The sequence below is a fragment of the Dendropsophus ebraccatus genome, chromosome 5 (genome assembly GCF_027789765.1).
Source record: "Dendropsophus ebraccatus isolate aDenEbr1 chromosome 5, aDenEbr1.pat, whole genome shotgun sequence".
Taxonomy (NCBI): Eukaryota; Metazoa; Chordata; class Amphibia; order Anura; family Hylidae; genus Dendropsophus; species Dendropsophus ebraccatus.
The window spans coordinates 26079363-26097794 of NC_091458.1; the positions used below are offsets into that span (position 1 = coordinate 26079363).

At 47.6% G+C, this 18432-nt stretch overlaps 1 long non-coding RNA gene across 1 annotated transcript; it reads left to right on the forward strand.

Annotated features, from left to right (window-relative positions):
- The first annotated feature begins 33 nt into the window (after positions 1–33).
- LOC138792365 (uncharacterized) lies at positions 34–13676 on the forward strand. Its single transcript, XR_011363134.1, has 3 exons — positions 34–113; positions 11244–11367; positions 13389–13676. It is a non-coding gene; the product is annotated as an uncharacterized lncRNA (long non-coding RNA).
- Positions 13677–18432: the final 4756 nt, after the last annotated feature.

Sequence of the window (18432 nt, forward strand, 5' to 3'; positions counted from 1 at the left end):
AACGGAGTCGTGTGGTGATTGGTTGCTAGGAGAGTTTATTTTGCATAGCAACCAGGGAGGAGGAGGAGGAGGAGGGGGGATGCGTTGTAGGGAAGCTTGTGGTAAACAATGCGGTGTGTAAAGACTCCTGTATACATCACACAGGGACACAATGGTGGGCTGTCTGTCTGCTACACAGGTGTAATACGGTCATATCTACATAGCACGGACATGGCGAGCTCTCAGGAGGGACACCCAGGAGATACAGACAAGGGAGTAGAAGGGGTTTGCAAAAAGGATATGTAGAGCCCTCAGCAGACCTCCTAAATAAATAAAGACCCCTCTGTAGACCCCCTGAATAAATACATGGCCCTCAGCAGCCCCCTACATACATAAAGACCCCCTGAATAAATACACAGCCCTCAGCAGCCCCCTACATACATAAAGACCCCCTGAATAAATACATGGCCCTCAGCAGCCCCCTACATACATAAAGACCCCCCAAATAAATACACAGCCCTCAGCAGCCCCCTACATACATAAAGACCCCCTGAATAAATACATGGCCCTCAGCAGCCCCCTACATACATAAAGACCCCCTGAATAAATACATGGCCCTCAGCAGCCCCCTACATACATAAAGACCCCCTGAATAAATACATGGCCCTCAGCAGCCCCCTACATACATAAAGGCCCCCTACATAAATACATGGCCCTCAGCAGCCCCCTACATACATAAAGGCCCCCTACATAAATACATGGCCCTCAGCAGCCCCCTACATACATAAAGGCCCCCTACATAAATACATGGCCCTCAGCAGCCCCCTACATACATAAAGGCCCCCTACATAAATACATGGCCCTCAGCAGCCCCCTACATACATAAAGGCCCCCTACATAAATACATGGCCCTCAGCAGCCCCCTACATACATAAAGACCCCCTGAATAAATACACAGCCCTCAGCAGCCCCCTACATACATAAAGACCCCCTACATAAATACACAGCCCTCAGCAGCCCCCTACATACATAAAGACCCCCTACATAAATACACAGCCCTCAGCAGCCCCCTACATACATAAAGACCCCCTGAATAAATACATGGCCCTCAGCAGCCCCCTACATACATAAAGACCCCCTACATAAATACACAGCCCTCAGCAGCCCCCTACATACATAAAGGCCCCCTACATAAATACATGGCCCTCAGCAGCCCCCTACATACATAAAGACCCCCTAAATAAATACATGGCCCTCAGCAGCCCTCTTAATAACTACAGACCCAAGACTAGACCCTCTAAATCAGTGCTTCTCAAACTGTGAGGCGGGCCTCACCAGTGAGGCGCCCCCTAGTTGGTGAGGCCCAGCTGAGGAGCCAGTTTTCACGAAGTAACTGTGATCTGTACAGTCCTTTTGCTGTTTGCTGAAATCTCCATTTTAACAACGTAATGAATGTATTTTGTACTTAATTTATTAGTATATAGAGCTTCGGAGACAGGTGAAAGGTAGCCCTAGCATTATCTCAGTTTTTAAATAGACTTCCACCACAGATAGTGAGGCCCAGGTGCCCTCTTGGTCAGTCTGGTGAGGCCCAGGCATTGCCTTGGTCTGTTGGGTGAGGCTTCAGTAGAAAAAGTTTGAGAAGCACTGCTCTAAATAAATACAGACCCCTCACCACACCACCTACATAAATACACAGCCCTCAGCAGCCCCCTACATAAATAAAGACCCCCTACATAAATACAGACCCCCTAAATAAACACAGCCCCCTACATAAATAAAGACCACTCAGTAGACCCCCTACATAAATACAAAGCCCTCAGCAGCCCCCTACATAAATAAAGACCCCCTACATAAATACACAGCCCTCAAAAGCGCCCTACATAAATAAAGACCCCCTACATAAATACACAGCCCTCAAAAGCGCCCTACATAAATAAAGACCCCCTACATAAATACACAGCCCTCAAAAACGCCCTACATAAATAAAGACCCCCTACATAAATACACAGCCTTCAGCAGCCCCCTACATAAATACAGACCCTCTAAATAAACAGACCCCAAACCAGACCCCCTAAATAAACACACAGCCCCCTACATAAATAAAGACCACTCAGTAGACCCCCTACATAAATACACAGCCCTCAGAAGCCCCCTTAATAAACACACAGCCCTCAGCAGCCCCATACATAAATAATGACCCCCTACATAAATCCACAGCCCTCAGCAGCCCCCCTACATACAGCCCCCCTAAATAAATACATAGCCCTAAGCAACCCCCTTAATAAACAAAGACCCAAGACTAGACCCTCTAAATAAATACAGACCCCAGACCAGACCCCCTAAATAAATACAGACCCTCTAAATAAATACAGACCCCAGACCAGACCCCCTAAATAAATGCACACCCCTCAGTAGACCCAAATAAATACAGACCCCCTGACCAGACCCCCTAAATAAATACACACCCTGACCAGACCCCCTAAATAAATACAATCCAAGACCCTCAGCAGCCCCCCTAATTACAGACTGCTTAAATAAATACAGACCCCCTAAATAAATACACAGATCAGACCCCCACCTAAATATGCACCCTTCAGAAGAACCCATAAATAAGTACAGAGCTAAGACCAGGCACCCTAAATACTGACCACCTAAATAGATACAGACCCCTCACCAGGCCCCTTAAATACATACACACCCCTTAGCAGACTGCATACATAAATACAAAAATAAATACAGCCCCCTTAGCAGTTCCCCCTAGAAACCAACCCCTTAACAGACCACCTAAATAAATACACAACCCTCAGCAGACCCCCATAAAAAGCATACAAAGACCCTCACCAGAAACCCCTAAATACATACACACTAGACCTCCTAGAAAAATACAGACACCCCAAATAAATACAAATCCCATCAAGAAATATATGCCAGACCCTCTAGATAAATACAAACCCCACACCTTAAAGCCCTATTACACGAAACGGTTATCGTCCGTTACGGCCAATAATCGTCTGGTATAATAAATGACAACAATCAGACGACATGAACAATGTCGGCTGATCGTTGCAGTGGTTTGTCTTTCAACACGTTGAAAGACAAACGACTAGTGCTGGGTTTACACGGAACGATAATTCGCCCAATCGAACGATTAACGATTTTGAAGCAACGATTTTATTTTTATAACGATCAGCATTTAGACTGAGAAAAATCGGTAGAAGATTCGTAAGAAAAATCGTTATTGCGATCGTTTTTAAGATCGTTTAGGCCCATCTTTCACATAGGGTGAATCTTTGAAAGACTGTTTACACGAAGCGATCTGCGAATATTTAGCGAACGACGGACGACGATTTGAGAACGTGTTTAATGATCAAAATGAACTATTTTTCGCTCATCGTCTGATCGTTTGCTGTGTTTACACTGAACGATTATTGCTCAAATGCGATCGTTATAGCGAAAATTCGAACGATAATCGTTCCGTGTAAACCCAGCATTAGGGTCCATTTACACAGAAAGATTATCTGACAGATTATCTGCCAATGGATTTGAAAAGAGGAAAAATCTCAGGCTTTCCTTTATGACCTCGTTTTATAGTCTGTTCCTGGCTTTGGCTTCAAATCTTTGGCAGATAATGTGTCAGATAATCTAACTGTGTAAATGGACCCTAAAATAGCAGCGATCTGCTGCTGCTGCCACATGGAATAGGAGCGGCGGCAGCAGACCACTGCTATAACCTATGGGCTGCCCAGACGATCTAGCGATCCCCCGGGTAGTCCCCCCCCCCACCACCCACCTTCTTTTACCTGCTCGCTGCTGACACGTGTAATAGCGCCAGCAGCGAGCGGGGAACAAGGAGCAAGCGAGTGCTGACAGCACTCATTTGGTCCTCTCCATCCCCCCCTGTAATAGGGGCTTTACACCATTTATAAATAGATCCCAGACAAGTCCCCCCAGACTGTCCAGCCAAATAGAGACCCCACACCAGACCGCCTAGATGAATACAGACCCCAAATCAAAAGCTCTTTAGTAAGCGTCTAATTGATTATATGACTCTGCAGTGGTGTCTGAATTGACTGTCTGGACCCTGTGCAATAAAGCCCAGTAATACTGATCAGAAGCCCAATATAATTGCAGAGATCACATAATCAATTAGATTCTAATTATAGATACAAAGAAATGCAACTGAACTGCAAATTTGGGAGGCCAGCCCTGGTGCTGGCCCAGTTACATATGTATGTGCAGCATTAGTGATACTGAGCCTCCCCTAATGTCTGTATAGTGAATATTAACATTAGAATAGATGTGACAACAGGGGAAGCTGTCTGTGTGAAGAGTGCTGCTGCCAATGCACTCAGTGAAGCTGAGGGAGTGGTGACTGACAGCTTCCCCAAGTGTAATGTCTATTATAATGCTAATATGCATTATATAGACATTCGGGAAGGATCGGTATCTGCATCCAGCAGCGTCATCAACGTCTTAGGGCTCATTCACACGATCCGTGCAGTGAAGTGTCACCCCTTACTGCTGCAAGCCCATGAAAACATTAAAGGGGTACTCCAGCGAAACTCTTTTTCTTTCAAATCAACTGGATTTAAAAAGTAATATCGATTTTTAATTTACTTCTATTGAAAATCTCAAGTCTTCCAGTACTTATGAGCTGTTTTCTTTCCAGTCTGACACAGTGCTCTCTGCTGCCACCTCTGTCTATGTCAGGAACTGTCAAGAGCAGCAGCAAATCCCCATAGAAAACCTCTCCTGCCCTGGACAGTTCCTGACATGAACAGAGGTGGCAGCAGAGAGCACTGTCAGACTGGAAGGAATACACCACTTTCTGCAGGGCATACAGCAGCTGATAAGTATGGGAAGGCTTGAAATTTCTAAATAGAAGTGAATTACAAATCTATATAACTTTCTGAAACCAGTTTATTTGAAAGAAAAATATTTTCGCAGGAGGACCCCTTTAAGAAAAAATTTACCTTTTCTTGATGTTATGTAAATTTATTTAAAAAAAAGGTATTTCTGTTTAATATAAATACCCCTTTAAAGCATGTATCTGCAAATGTAATATGAATGTGTGTGTGTGTTTGTGTGTGTGTGTGTGTGTGTGTGTGTGGTGGTGGTGGTGGTGGTGGTGGTGGTTGTCTTCTAAATTGCTAATGAGGATACCAGACAAATGTTTAACATTTCAAAGGTTCCAGAGGACAGGGGGGTCTTCCCCATTCAGGTGCAAGTGCCATGTGTGTGTACATCGGACGGCACGTCTCCAGTTTATGTCATTTCTCTGCTATGATATATGATGTAATGTTATTCTACTATGAGAAGATCTAACATTCTCACTTCTTTACTTATTGAGTTCCTTATTAAAGGGGAACTTCAGATAAGGAGAACATGTTTTCTATTAAAAGTACATTAAAAGTTAAATATATGTGTCTATACAATGTATTACCATATCTGTACGGTTCTGCCACACTGGTAGCTGTTTGAAATCCAGGAAGTAAAGAAAAATGGCCTCTGTGCAAATCCACATTGTCTCCTGCTCCTTCTGCTATCCCCCCTTAGGAGACAAATATTCCATGCCTCTGTCTCACATTGTGTGTGTTTGCTGAGATCAGGCTGATGATGCAGACGGGGCAGGGCGTGATGTCACAGAAGGCTTTACTGGATCCCCCAATCCCGTGAGTGATTTACCATCTCTGACCAGCTAGAAGCAGGTGTTACACTGATATAAGTGTGCAGTGAAATTAGGGCTGTATTCACACATGTTGGAGTGTCATTGCAGTACTGCAGCGTATTCACAAAAATGATGCAGTAACACAAGTAAATGATGCTAAATGGCAGAGAGGACCAGAGCCTTATTGTGCAGCTCAACTTTAAAGATAACAGATGCTTGATCATAATATGTGCGTGGAAATGAAAAGAAAAAAAATTCAAAAAGTTCTTTACTTTATTTCAATATCAGCGTTACAGGTAGAGAATACAGCGTGCTGTGTGATGTTACAGGTAGAGAATACAGCGTGCTGTGTGGAGTTACAGGTAGAGAATACAGCGTGCTGTGTGATGTTACAGGTAGAGAATACAGCGTGCTGTGTGGTGTTACAGGTAGAGAATACAGAGTGCTGTGTGGTGTTATAGTTAGAGAATATAGTGTGATGTGGTGTTACAGGTAGAGAATACAGTGTGCTGTGTGGTGTTACAGGTAGAGAATACAGTGTGCTGTGTGGTGTTACAGGTAGAGAATACAGCGTGCTGTGTGGTGTCACAGGTAGAGAATACAGTGCTGTGTGGTGTTACAGGTAGAGAATACAGCGTGCTGTGTGGTGTTACAGGTAGAGAATACAGCGTGCTGTGTCGTGTTACAGGTAGAGAATACAGTGTGCTGTGTGGTGTTACAGGTAGAGAATACAGCACTGTGGGGTGTTACAGGTAGAGAATACAGCGTGCCGTGTGGTGTTACAGGTAGAGAATACAGCGTGCTGTGTGGTGTTACAGGTAGAGAATACAGCGTGCCGTGTGGTGTTACAGGTAAAGAATACAGTGTGCTGTGTGGTGTTACAGGTAGAGAATACAGTGTGCTGTGTGGTGTTACAGGTAGAGAATACAGCGTGCTGTGTGGTGTTACAGGTAGAGAATAAAGTGTAGTGTTACAGGTAGAGAATACAGTGTGCTGTGTGGTGTTACAGGTAGAGAATACAGTGTGCTGTGTGGTGTTACAGGTGGAGAATACAGTGCTGTGTGGTGTTAAAGGTAGAGAATACAGTGTGCCGTATGGTGTTACAGGTAGAGAATACAGTATGCTGTGTGGTGTTACAGGTAGAGAATACAGTGCTGTGTGGTGTTACAGGTAGAAAATACAGTGTGCCGTATGGTGTTACAGGTAGAGAATACAGTGTGCTGTGTGGTGTTACAGGTGGAGAATACAGTGTGCTGTGTGGTTTTTACAGGTAGAAAATACAGTGTGCTGTGTGGTGTTACAGGTAGAGAATTCAGCGCTGTGTCGTGTTACAGGTAGAGAATACAGCGTGCTGTGTGGTGTTACAGGTAGAGAATACAGTGTGCTGTGTGGTGTTACAGGTAGAGAATACAGCGTGCTGTGTGATGTTACAGGTAGAGAATACAGCGTGCTGTGTGGTGTTACAGGTAGAGAATACAGCGTGCTGTGTGATGTTACAGGTAGAGAATACAGCGTGCTGTGTGGTGTTACAGGTAGAGAATACAGCGTGCTGTGTCGTGTTACAGGTAGAGAATACAGTGTGCTGTGTGGTGTTACAGGTAGAGAATACAGTGTGCTGTGTGGTGTTACAGGTAGAGAATACAGCACTGTGGGGTGTTACAGGTAGAGAATACAGCGTGCCGTGTGGTGTTACAGGTAAAGAATACAGTGTGCTGTGTGATGTTACAGGTAGAGAATACAGTGTGCTGTGTGGTGTTACAGGTAGAGAATACAGCGTGCTGTGTGGTGTTACAGGTAGAGAATAAAGTGTAGTGTTACAGGTAGAGAATACAGAGTGCTGTGTGGTGTTACAGGTAGAGAATACAGTGTGCTGTGTGGTGTTACAGGTAGAGAATACAGCGTGCTGTGTGGTGTTACAGGTGGAGAATACAGTGCTGTGTGGTGTTACAGGTAGAGAATACAGTGTGCGGTATGGTGTTACAGGTAGAGAATACAGTGTGCTGTGTGGTGTTACAGGTAGAGAATACAGTGCTGTGTGGTGTTACAGGTAGAAAATACAGTGTGCCGTATGGTGTTACAGGTAGAGAATACAGTGTGCTGTGTGGTGTTACAGGTGGAGAATACAGTGTGCTGTGTGGTTTTTACAGGTAGAAAATACAGTGTGCTGTGTGGTGTTACAGGTAGAGAATATAGTAGGCTGTGTGGTGTTACAGGTAGAGAATTCAGCGCTGTGTCGTGTTACAGGTAGAGAATACAGCGTGCTGTGTGGTGTTACAGGTAGAGAATACAGCGTGCTGTGTGGTGTTACAGGTAGAGAATACAGTGTGCCGTATGGTGTTACAGGTAGAGAATACAGTGTGCTGTGTGGTGTTACAGGTAGAGAATACAGTGCTGTGTGGTGTTACAGGTAGAAAATACAGTGTGCCGTATGGTGTTACAGGTAAAGAATACAGTGTGCTGTGTGGTGTTACAGGTGGAGAATACAGTGTGCTGTGTGGTGTTACAGGTAGAGAATACAGTGTGCTGTGTGGTGTTACAGGTAGAGAATACAGCGTGCTGTGTGGTGTTACAGGTAGAGAATACAGCGTGCTGTGTGGTTTTTACAGGTAGAAAATACAGTGTGCTGTGTGGTGTTACAGGTAGAGAATATAGTAGGCTGTGTGGTGTTACAGGTAGAGAATTCAGCGCTGTGTCATGTTACAGGTAGAGAATACAGCGTGCTGTGTGGTGTTACAGGTAGAGAATACAGTGCTGTGTGGTGTTACAGGTACAGAATACAGCGTGCTGTGTGGTGTTACAGGTAGAGAATACAGCGTGCTGTGTGGTGTTACAGGTAGAGAATACAGTGTGCTGTGTGGTGTTACAGGTAGAGAATACAGTGTGCTGTGTGGTGTTACAGGTAGAGAATACAGCGTGCTGTGTCGTGTTACAGGTAGAGAATACAGCGTGCTGTGTGGTGTTACAGGTGGAGAATACAGTGTGCTGTGTGGTGTTACAGGTAGAGAATACAGTGTGCTGTGTGGTGTTATAGGTAGAGAATACAGCGTGCTGTGTGGTGTCACAGGTAGAGAATACAGCGTGCTGTGTGGTGTTACAGGTAGAGAATACAGCGTGCTGTGTGGTGTTATAGGTAGAGAATACAGCGCTGTGTGGTGTTACAGGTAGAGAATACAGTGTGCTGTGTGGTGTTACAGGTAGAGAATACAGCGTGCTGTGTGGTGATGCAGGTAGAGAATACAGCGTGCTGTGTGGTGTTACAGGTAGAGAATACAGCGTGCTGTGTGGTTTTACAGGTAGAGAATACAGCGTGCTGTGTGGTGTTACAGGTAGAGAATAGAGTGTGGTGTTACAGGTAGAGAATACAGTGTGCTGTGTGGTGTTACAGGTAGAGAATACAGTGTGCTGTGTGGTGTTACAGGTGGAGAATACAGTGTGCTGTGTGGTGTTACAGGTAGAGAATACAGCGTGCTGTGTGGTGTTACAGGTAGAGAATACAGCGTGCTGTGTGGTGTTACAGGTAGAGAATACAGCGTGCTGTGTGGTGTTACAGGTAGAAAATACAGTGTGCTGTGTGATGTTACAGGTAGAGAATTCAGCGCTGTGTGGTGTTACAGGTAGAGAATACAGTGCTGTGTGGTGTTACAGGTAGAAAATATAGTAGGCTGTGTGGTGTTACAGGTAGAGAATTCAGCGCTGTGTGGTGTTACAGGTAGAGAATACAGCATGCTTTGTGGTGTTACAGGTAGAGAATACAGCGTGCTGTGTGGTGTTACAGGTAGAGAATACAGTGTGCTGTGTGGTGTTACAGGTAGAGAATACAGCGTGCTGTGTGGTGTTACAGGTAGAGAATACAGCGCTGTGTGGTGTTACAGGTAGAGAGTACAGCGTGCTGTGTGGTGTTACAGGTAGAGAATAGAGCGTGCTGTGTGGTGTTACAGGTAGAGAATACAGCGTGCTGTGTGGTGTTACAGGTAGAGAATACAGTGTGCTGTGTGATGTTACAGGTAGAGAATACAGCGTGCTGTGTGGTGTTACAGGTAGAGAATACAGTGTGCTGTGTGGTGTTACAGGTAGAGAATACAGCGTGATGTGGTGTTACAGGTAGAGAATACAGCGTGCTGTGTGGTGTTACAGGTAGAGAATACAGTGTGCTGTGTGGTGTTACAGGTAGAGAATACAGTGTGCTGTGTGGTGTTACAGGTAGAGAATACATCGTGCTGTGTGGTGTTACAGGCAGAGAATACAGTGTGCTGTGTGGTGTTACAGGTAGAGAATACAGTGTGCTGTGGTGTTACAGGTAGAGAATACAGCGTGCTGTGTGGTGTTACAGGTAGAGAATACAGCATGCTGTGTGGTGTTACAGGTAGAGAATACAGTGTGCTGTGTGGTGTTACAGGTAGAGAATACAGTGTGCTGTGTGGTGTTACAGGTAGAGAATACAGCGTGCTGTGTGGTGTTACAGGTAGAGAATACAGCGTGCTGTGTGGTGTTACAGGTAGTAACTGTGTGCTGTGTGGTGTTACAGGTAGAGAATACAGCGCTGTGTGGTGTTACAGGTAAAGAATACAGCGTGCTGTGTGGTGTTACAGGTAGAGAATACAGCGTGCTGTGTGGTGTTACAGGTAGAGAATACAGTGTGCTGTGTGATGTTACAGGTAGAGAATACAGTGCTGTGTGGTGTTACAGGTAGAGAATACAGTGTGCTGTGTGGGTGGAACAACAAAGAAATGATAAAATACTTCAAATAATTCAGTAGCACAATGAAACTGCAATGTGTGAACACAGCCTAGATGTTCTGCAACAGATTTTGGCGGGGAATGGGCAGGGTGGGGGACTGTGATGAACAGCTGAGGGAAAGCATTGCATTCTGGAACCTGTAGTACTGTGTACAACTGCTGAACCTGGAAATACAGAAACACAAAACAGAACCCCCCCCCCCCCAAAAAAAACCAAAAAAAACCCCAAACAAATACATATTTGTTAGTTTCAAAACTGGAATAGATAGGTAAGTAATGCTTTATGCTTTTGCAGAACTTTCATTTTTTAACCTCTTCCTGCAGTTCCCCTTTAAGTGTTAAAAAATTATTCGATTAAAGGGTAAAGGTTTTTTTTTTATTTTATTTTAAATTAACGTGTCAGAAAGTTATATAGATTTGTAATTCACTTCTATTTAAAAATCTCAAGTCTTCCCATACTTATCAGCTGCTGGATTACCTGCAAGAAGCAGCGTATTCTCTCCAGTCTGACACAGTGCTCTCTGCTGCCACCTCTGTCCATGGCAGGAACTGTCCAGAGCAGTAGCAAATTCCCATAGAAAACCTCTTCTGCTCTGGACAGTTCCTGACATGGACAGAGGTGGAAGCAGAGAGCACTGTGTTAGACTGGAAAGAATAAGCTTCTTACAGGACATACAACAGCTGATAAGTACTTTCTGACACCAGTTGATCTGAAAGAAAGAAAATATTACCCCTGTACCTCATTAAAACACAGACACAAGAAGGAATGTATTATATGTACAAACGAAAAGGACTGTGATGAATATGACCTGAAGGCGGATCTGATGGCTTTAACTGACTCTCTCTCTCTGTTGTAGGTTCAGACAACATGGAGCTGTTGTAGACCATGCAAATGACGGGATCTGGTTTCATGGTAATGGGGAGTATTGTGTTGTCTCTAATTGCCCTGCTGTGTAAGTGATTAAGAAACAGGATTTCAAGGTAATACAACAATATGAATATGTGTTGGCTATACATAGGCATGACTGTGTTGAAATGGAAAATGAGGAAGTAATTTTGGGGAGAGCCTGTGTACTCCAAAAGCAGTACCTACTTTTAAAGGCATATGAAGCCATAAAGAGGTACTCAATTAGAATTTTTTCTTTTTTTGCCAGAGTACCATTTTAAAGCTTCATATCCCTTTAAAAGTAGGTACTGCTTTTGGAGTTCACAGGCTCTCCCCAAAACTACTTCCTCATCTCCCATTTCAACACAGTCATGTCTATCTAATATCAAAAAGTTATATAGATTTGTAATTTACTTTTATTTAAAAATCTCAAGTCTTCCAGTACTTATCAACTGCTGTATGCCCTGCAGGAAGTGGTGTATTCTTTGCAGTCTGACACAGTGCTCTCTGCTGCCACCTCTGTCCATGTGAAATGTTTGATTCGATTCAAATAGCTCCCGATATTCGACTATTCGAACGAATATCGAATCCCATTATAGAAAAATCCTTGGGACCTGGAAATCAAGATTCGACCAGTAGGAGGTCACCAAGTGCACAATTGAACCTCAGGAAATGATGCAAACACTTCTGGAATGCATATGGGACAGCAGGGGAAGCATGTCAGGGTACATGAACATAAAGTAGAAGTGTACTTTTTGGTCTAGCAGTACTTGCGTACGTATTAGGTGGTGTGTAATATTAGCGTATATATTACGCGCGGTACTTGCGTATGTATTATGTGGTGCGTATATATTACGCGCTCGCTCCTGCGTATGTATGACGCAATATGCACGACGAATGTTAGGCCCCCGCGTATTTGCAGAGCTGAAAAGAAAACATGGCCCAAAGATCCCCCCCCCATTCGGTTTTGCTGAAGCCAAATACCTGGTCCAAATCATTGACAGAATGGATTACGATCTCACAAAGGGATCAGTTTCAAATCCCAATCTGCATAAAAAAAATTATCAACAAAATAATAGTTGGCTTGTGGAGACAGATCCAAATAAAATGGTCGGACCTCAGGCCAGAGCGGCTGAGACAGATCCGTTTAGAGATACGCCACGGTGAGTAACATGCTGGGAGCCTAATACTGGGCTGTATACAGGGCCGGATTAAGGTTGGTGGAGGCCCCGGGCGGCAACCCCCCCCCCCCCAAAATAAAAAGATAAACTATGCCACGATCTATACAGATGGCAGCTTACTGTAGGCGACTTAGCACAGGCCCCTCCTCGCTCCTGGCTGTATTGCTTAGCATCCTCCTTTGTTGCGCACGGGACGGTCACTAGAGGCTGCAGTGCAGAGGAAGATGACAGACCCTAGAGACAGGAGCAGGGAGGGCTAAGTATCAGAGTGTATTCCCACATTGTATTTGTGTTAATAAGGCAATGTGAGAACACAGCACTTTCTGTGCGCTGTTGCCCACTGTTTTAGGGTCCTATTAGATAGCCTGATATCATGGGTAAGCAGCACCGATCTACAAGGGTTCCTGCTGGTGGGGGCCCCTAAGTGGTGGAGGCCCCAAGGCACGTGCCCCTGGTGCCCTCCCTTTAATCCGGCCCTGGCTGTATAATATACTGGGGAGTCCCATAGAGAAAAACATGCAGCAAGGTGGATGATAAAAAGGAATGCAAAAAATAAAGACAAACACTGCATACACAAATAACATTTTTATTAACAATAAAATAAGAATTTTTAAGAGAAGAAAAAAAATTAACTCTGCCTTTGGCGTCGCCTTGCCAGCATTGCTGCATTTCTGCAAGCTCAAGTTGCAGGCCTCTCATCAGGTGACTCGATGCATAAAGGCGAGAGGACATGCACCGGCATGCTGCCTCCAATTCAAAGTCCGTGGGTATTTCTGTTGAAGAAAAAAAAAGTTATATAATTAGTATGATAAACTATAATTTTTTTTAATTTGGTGGTGCAGCACTTTTTAAAGACCAATGCTGCACCTGGATATACTGGGTTTTCGCAATGCTGGAGCCCTGGTATAAAGATAACATCTCCTCTTTCATTCCAGTAGCTGAGAGGACCACCAGATTCCTTGAGTACCAGAGAGAACTGCTGCAGAATATGACAGAGATATTCCAACCTTCCATTGCTGGCGGCAGAAAAGAGAGTTCCTCCCAAAGCCGGACAACATCTATGAGGTCCACAGCAGCCAGGGGAACACTCTCCAAAGTATGGGACACCTTCGTGGGACCCCCTCGCCATCACTGCAGGGCCTAGCATGAACAGAAAGGACAAGTATCGGCGGATGTTGTGGGAGTACCTGGCCGACCACAACCCTGTCCTCCCCGATCCCTTGGCGCCCTCTCATTATACGCCTTGGAGATGCTGGCCTGTCCTGCCGGCAGCGTTATGTCTGAAAGAGTCTTTAGCTCAGCTGGGGGCATCATCACAAGTAGGCGCAGCCGCCTGTCAACTGACAGTGCTGACCGACTGACGCTCATCAAAATGTCATTTTAGAGGACAAATACGTGTCACTGAGAAGCCTGGCCTTGAAGTGAACCGGTAGCTTTAGACAGTAACTGTAGGTTATTGACACTTATTAAATGCATCAGCTGTTTCCACAGGTGATCCGGCTTTACTGGAGCAGGCAAAGAGATGGGTGGGATAGCTGCTCCCAGGTATTCCATGCTTTTCCATGGCCTCAAAAAATAAAAGGACTGCTGTTTGGCTAAACAGCATGGGGAGAGAGACTCTAATGCCGTTTAAAGTAATCCCCTCACCAACTTTGCTTTTTATGATTTAAAGTGACTGTACCACCAGGCCCAGGCAGAAGCACTGGAGGCGGGCCGACCCACCCTTAGTGGGAAGAAACCTCAGCCCCTCCATGACGTGACTCCATTAGAATCAATGGAACCCTGGGGGCGTGGCTTGAGCATGGCTGTGTGAGGACGCGTTTGCTCTTAGCTCCGGGCACCGCTCTGCATTATCGGGACTTTCACACGCAATACCCTTACCCCGTTATGCCCACCGGGTCTCGGAGGACCCCCTCCACGCCAGAGGTGACACCCCAAACCTTTCTGGCCCGTTTTGCCCGCTCTGACCGGCGAAACCCGCCAACAGCCCAGCACCGCACCAAGATGGCCGCCGCGCCGCTGACAAGGAGCACCGCTCAGAAGTCGACTCCCGCTTTCCCTGAGCTGAGCCAGACGATACCGGAGATTCTGCGGACCCCTGTGGATCTGGATCCGACCTCCCCAGCTACAGCTGATCGGGACCCCCGTTCATCCCTGACCCCGGCCATGCTGCTGACTGAGGTGCGGTCTCTCCTGCATGCCCTCCCCACACGTGAAGATCTCACAGCCCAGTTAGCTCGCGTGGAAGAACACCACGCTGGCGACATGGCTGACCTCAAATCCTCCATGACAGCGGTTGCAGCAGCCGTGAACGGCCTAGAGACACGTCAGGCGGCCTTGGACCAGGCCGTCACCACCCTGACTCCTCGCGTGGACGCACAGGAGGCCATCTTGTGGGATCTGATATTTCATGTAGACGACCTCGAGAACCGGGGCCGTCGCAACAACATAAAGGTCCGCGGCCTCCCGGAGGAGATTGGCCCAGAACGTCTCGCTGGGACTGTGAGGTACATTTTTAATAAATACTTGGGGGACCCCGGTGACACTTATATCGAGATGGACCGGACGCACAGAGTGGCAGGCCCGCGCCCGCAAGATAAGAACCGCCCCAGCGATGTCCTCTGCCGCGTACATTATTACCAGCAGAAAGAGGCACTGCTCCAATGTGCTTGGGAGCTAGGCTCCATGGATTTCGAGGGAGCTGAGATCACCCTTCTGCCCGACTTATCCAGGCGCACCCTAGCTATGCGTCGGATGCTGCGGCCTCTCCTGGACGCTATTCGAGACTTCGGGGCCTCCTACAGGTGGGGATACCCCTTCCACTTGATTATAAGGAAGGCGAACACCACCTACATACTCCGCACACCTGCTGACCTCCCGGGTGCACTTCAGCTGTTGGGCCTCGCATCGCTCCACCTACCTCACTGGACACTACCGGTGCTTCCGTCCTCGGCCTTTGGTCCGCCATCAGGAGGTCGCTCCCCACGAGCGGAGACACGCAGGTCGAGATCGCCGCTGAGAAGGGGCTCCCGCTCCCCACGCCCACGGGACCTTCCCTCTCCCTCTCACCCCCCGACTGGAAGCCGCTGAGTGACGGCCCTGCTGTGTTCTGTGCCTCCGCAGATACATCCGGCCCACAAGAGTGACTACTCCATCTTCTTCAGTATGCAAGTTAGCTAGCATGGGGTTTATGCACTGAGTATCCAACAACTGTGACTGGCCGCTCTGAGGTTGACGGAGGGAAGGGGTGGTTCTAGAATGGTTTATTGTTGGGCCTTGGGGGCTTTGTTATTTTTACATGTTACCCCCCCATTGGTTTGTTTGGCCGCCCTCCTCGTGACGACTCCCCTGCTCATAACCTGGGGAATGGATGTTGGACTAATCACGGTCCTAATCGTCGTCGGTGACTGCATACCAAAGCTGCGGCTGCCAGACCCTCCCCTCCCTCTTGTTCCCCCTCCACACCTGCCTCCCCTCTTACCTTCCTGCCCCTCCGTTAGGGGCCCACCTGCGACCCCCCCTCCTCTCCCACCCTTCCCCTCCTCCTTCACCCTTACTCTCTAATTGTGTGTCACTCCACAGCATACGCTGCTCGGGGTATGCAGTCACCCTGACTTACACCGTATGGTGGACTCAAGTATGGCCTCCAAGGACTCTGCACTTTGTTTATTAGAGGACAATAACAATAATAACAATACGATACACTGTGATAATGCTATCGCCTTTTTTATGTTTCTGGAGTTACCGCACTCTGATGTCTGATGTTCATTTGTGTGCTGCCACCCTCCCCCCTGCACCCTCCCCCCCCCAGGCCTCGCTCCCACTCCCCCCCCTCCCTCCCCATTACTCTTCCACCCCCCACCCCTTGTCCACTCCCTCCCCACCCCTTGTCCCCTCCCTCCGCATCCCCCTTCCCCCCCTAATGTTGTCCTCCCCCCTCCTTCCCCCCCCCCTCTCTGACCCATCCCTGCCATTTCCCCCCCCTTCCCCTCCCTTGTCCCTCTGCCCTACGTTACCCGTCAGTCCTCTCTCGGATCCATCTATGCTTCAGAGTCTTTCCCCCACCCCCAGTGGTTGGGTCGGTGTCCAGGTACGTGCAGACCCCGAGCTGGAGCCACCCATGGGTGAGCTCGCACTCTCTGGGGTGCATCTATTCCCCCCTTTCCTTTTTTGAACTCTCTGACGCTTTCCTTGGGCCTCCAGGCTTCCTCCTTTTTCTCTCCCCTTACTCTTGGCCCTTCCAGACTTATTGGCTTTCGCCCTGATCCCTCAGTTACCGTTTCTCTGCACAGGTTCCTGCCTGGTGTTCGTTGCAGCTCCTGCCACACCTAGTGTTTGGGTCTTTGACACCCATATTTGTCTCCTCTCTCCCCCTTTCTTGCCCCCTCTTCTTGCGGGTCCCTGCTACCCGCTACTGCTCTCCCTTCTCGTTCCTTTTCTCCCAACTCTCCTCCCCCCCTCCCTCCTTTTCCCCTCTTTTTTTTCTTCTTTTTTTTTTCTCTTTTTCCTCTTCCCCTTCCGCCTCCCTTTCTTACCTCTTTCTCCTCCCCGCTCCCCTTCCCCAGGCCGTTCCTCACTGAACCATGTCCTCGGTACTATGTGTTTCTCTCAATGCACAGGGCCTGAACATCCCGGAGAAACGCTCATCCTTGCTGCGCCTTCTTTGGGCTAAGCGTGCCTCGGTGGTCTTCATCCAAGAAACCCACTTCCGCGCAGACCAAGTGCAGAAACTGTCGGACCGCAACTTCCCTGATGTCTTTCATAGCTGCTCGCCTGACTCCAAAACGAAAGGGGTATCTATTCTGTTTTCCCGCTCTGCCCCGTGGGAACTCATTGATCAGGTGTCGGATCCGGAGGGGAGATTCCTCTTTGTGAAAGGCAAAATGGCAGATACTCTCTGTACTTTTGATACGGTCTACCTCCCCAATTCCGGCCAACCAGCCTTCCTAGAACGTTGTTTCGCTGAAGTTGATGATTTCCTGGAGGGGGTGGTTGTTCTCGGTGGCGATTTCAACTTGGCTCTCGACCCGCTCCTAGACTCCTCTTCTGGTCGCTCCTCGCTTTCCTTCTCGTCCCTTCGCCACACTAAACAAACCCTGCATTCTTATCAGTTGATGGATGTGTGGAGGCTTCACCATCCCCGAGATAGGGACTACACCTTTTTTTCTAACCCCCATAACCTCTACTCGCGTATTGATTATTTTTTTCTCTCTCACACCCACCTCGACTGCGTGACCGCTGCCTTCATTGATCCCATCTCTTTTTCTGATCACGCGCTGATCTCTCTCTCTCTCTGGCATTTCCCCCCCCCCTCAACCTCGGACGTGGCGCTGGCAACTTAACGATACTCTGATCAGGGATCCCGGGATCCTCGCTGAAGTTTGCGCAGATCTGACCAGCTATTTTGCCACTAACACCACTGCAGATTCCTCTCCCCTGATGGTCTGGGAGGCCCATAAGTGCTTCATCCGGGGCACGTTCATCAAGCTGGCCACGCGCCTTAAGAAGGACCGTTCTGCTAAGATTATGGCCCTAGTATCCCAAATTGCGGAACTAGATAAACAACATAAGGGGACGCTTGCCGCAGCCACTGGGGTGGAACTTGCGACCCTACGGGGCAAGCTACGGGATCTTACCTTCGCGAACGCAAAGGCCACACTAGCCCGCTGCCGTCGTCATTATTTTGAATTCGGCAATAAGCCAGGCAAGACTCTAGCCTGGGCCCTACAGTCACAAAGAGCTCGATCCTTTATTCCCCAGGTCTCCTTGGCCTCCGGCTCCAAATTATTTTTTATCCCCCCAAATAGCCGAGGCTTTCCGCTCATACTATGTGACTCTATACGGTCTCGCCCCCACTGGATCCCCCGCCAGCCGCGAGGTGCTTCACTCTTCTATATCCGCATACCTTCGGGACTCAGGCCTCCCCCCTTGCCAGAGGAGAGCATCTCCTCTATTGAAACCCCTATCACAGCAACGGAA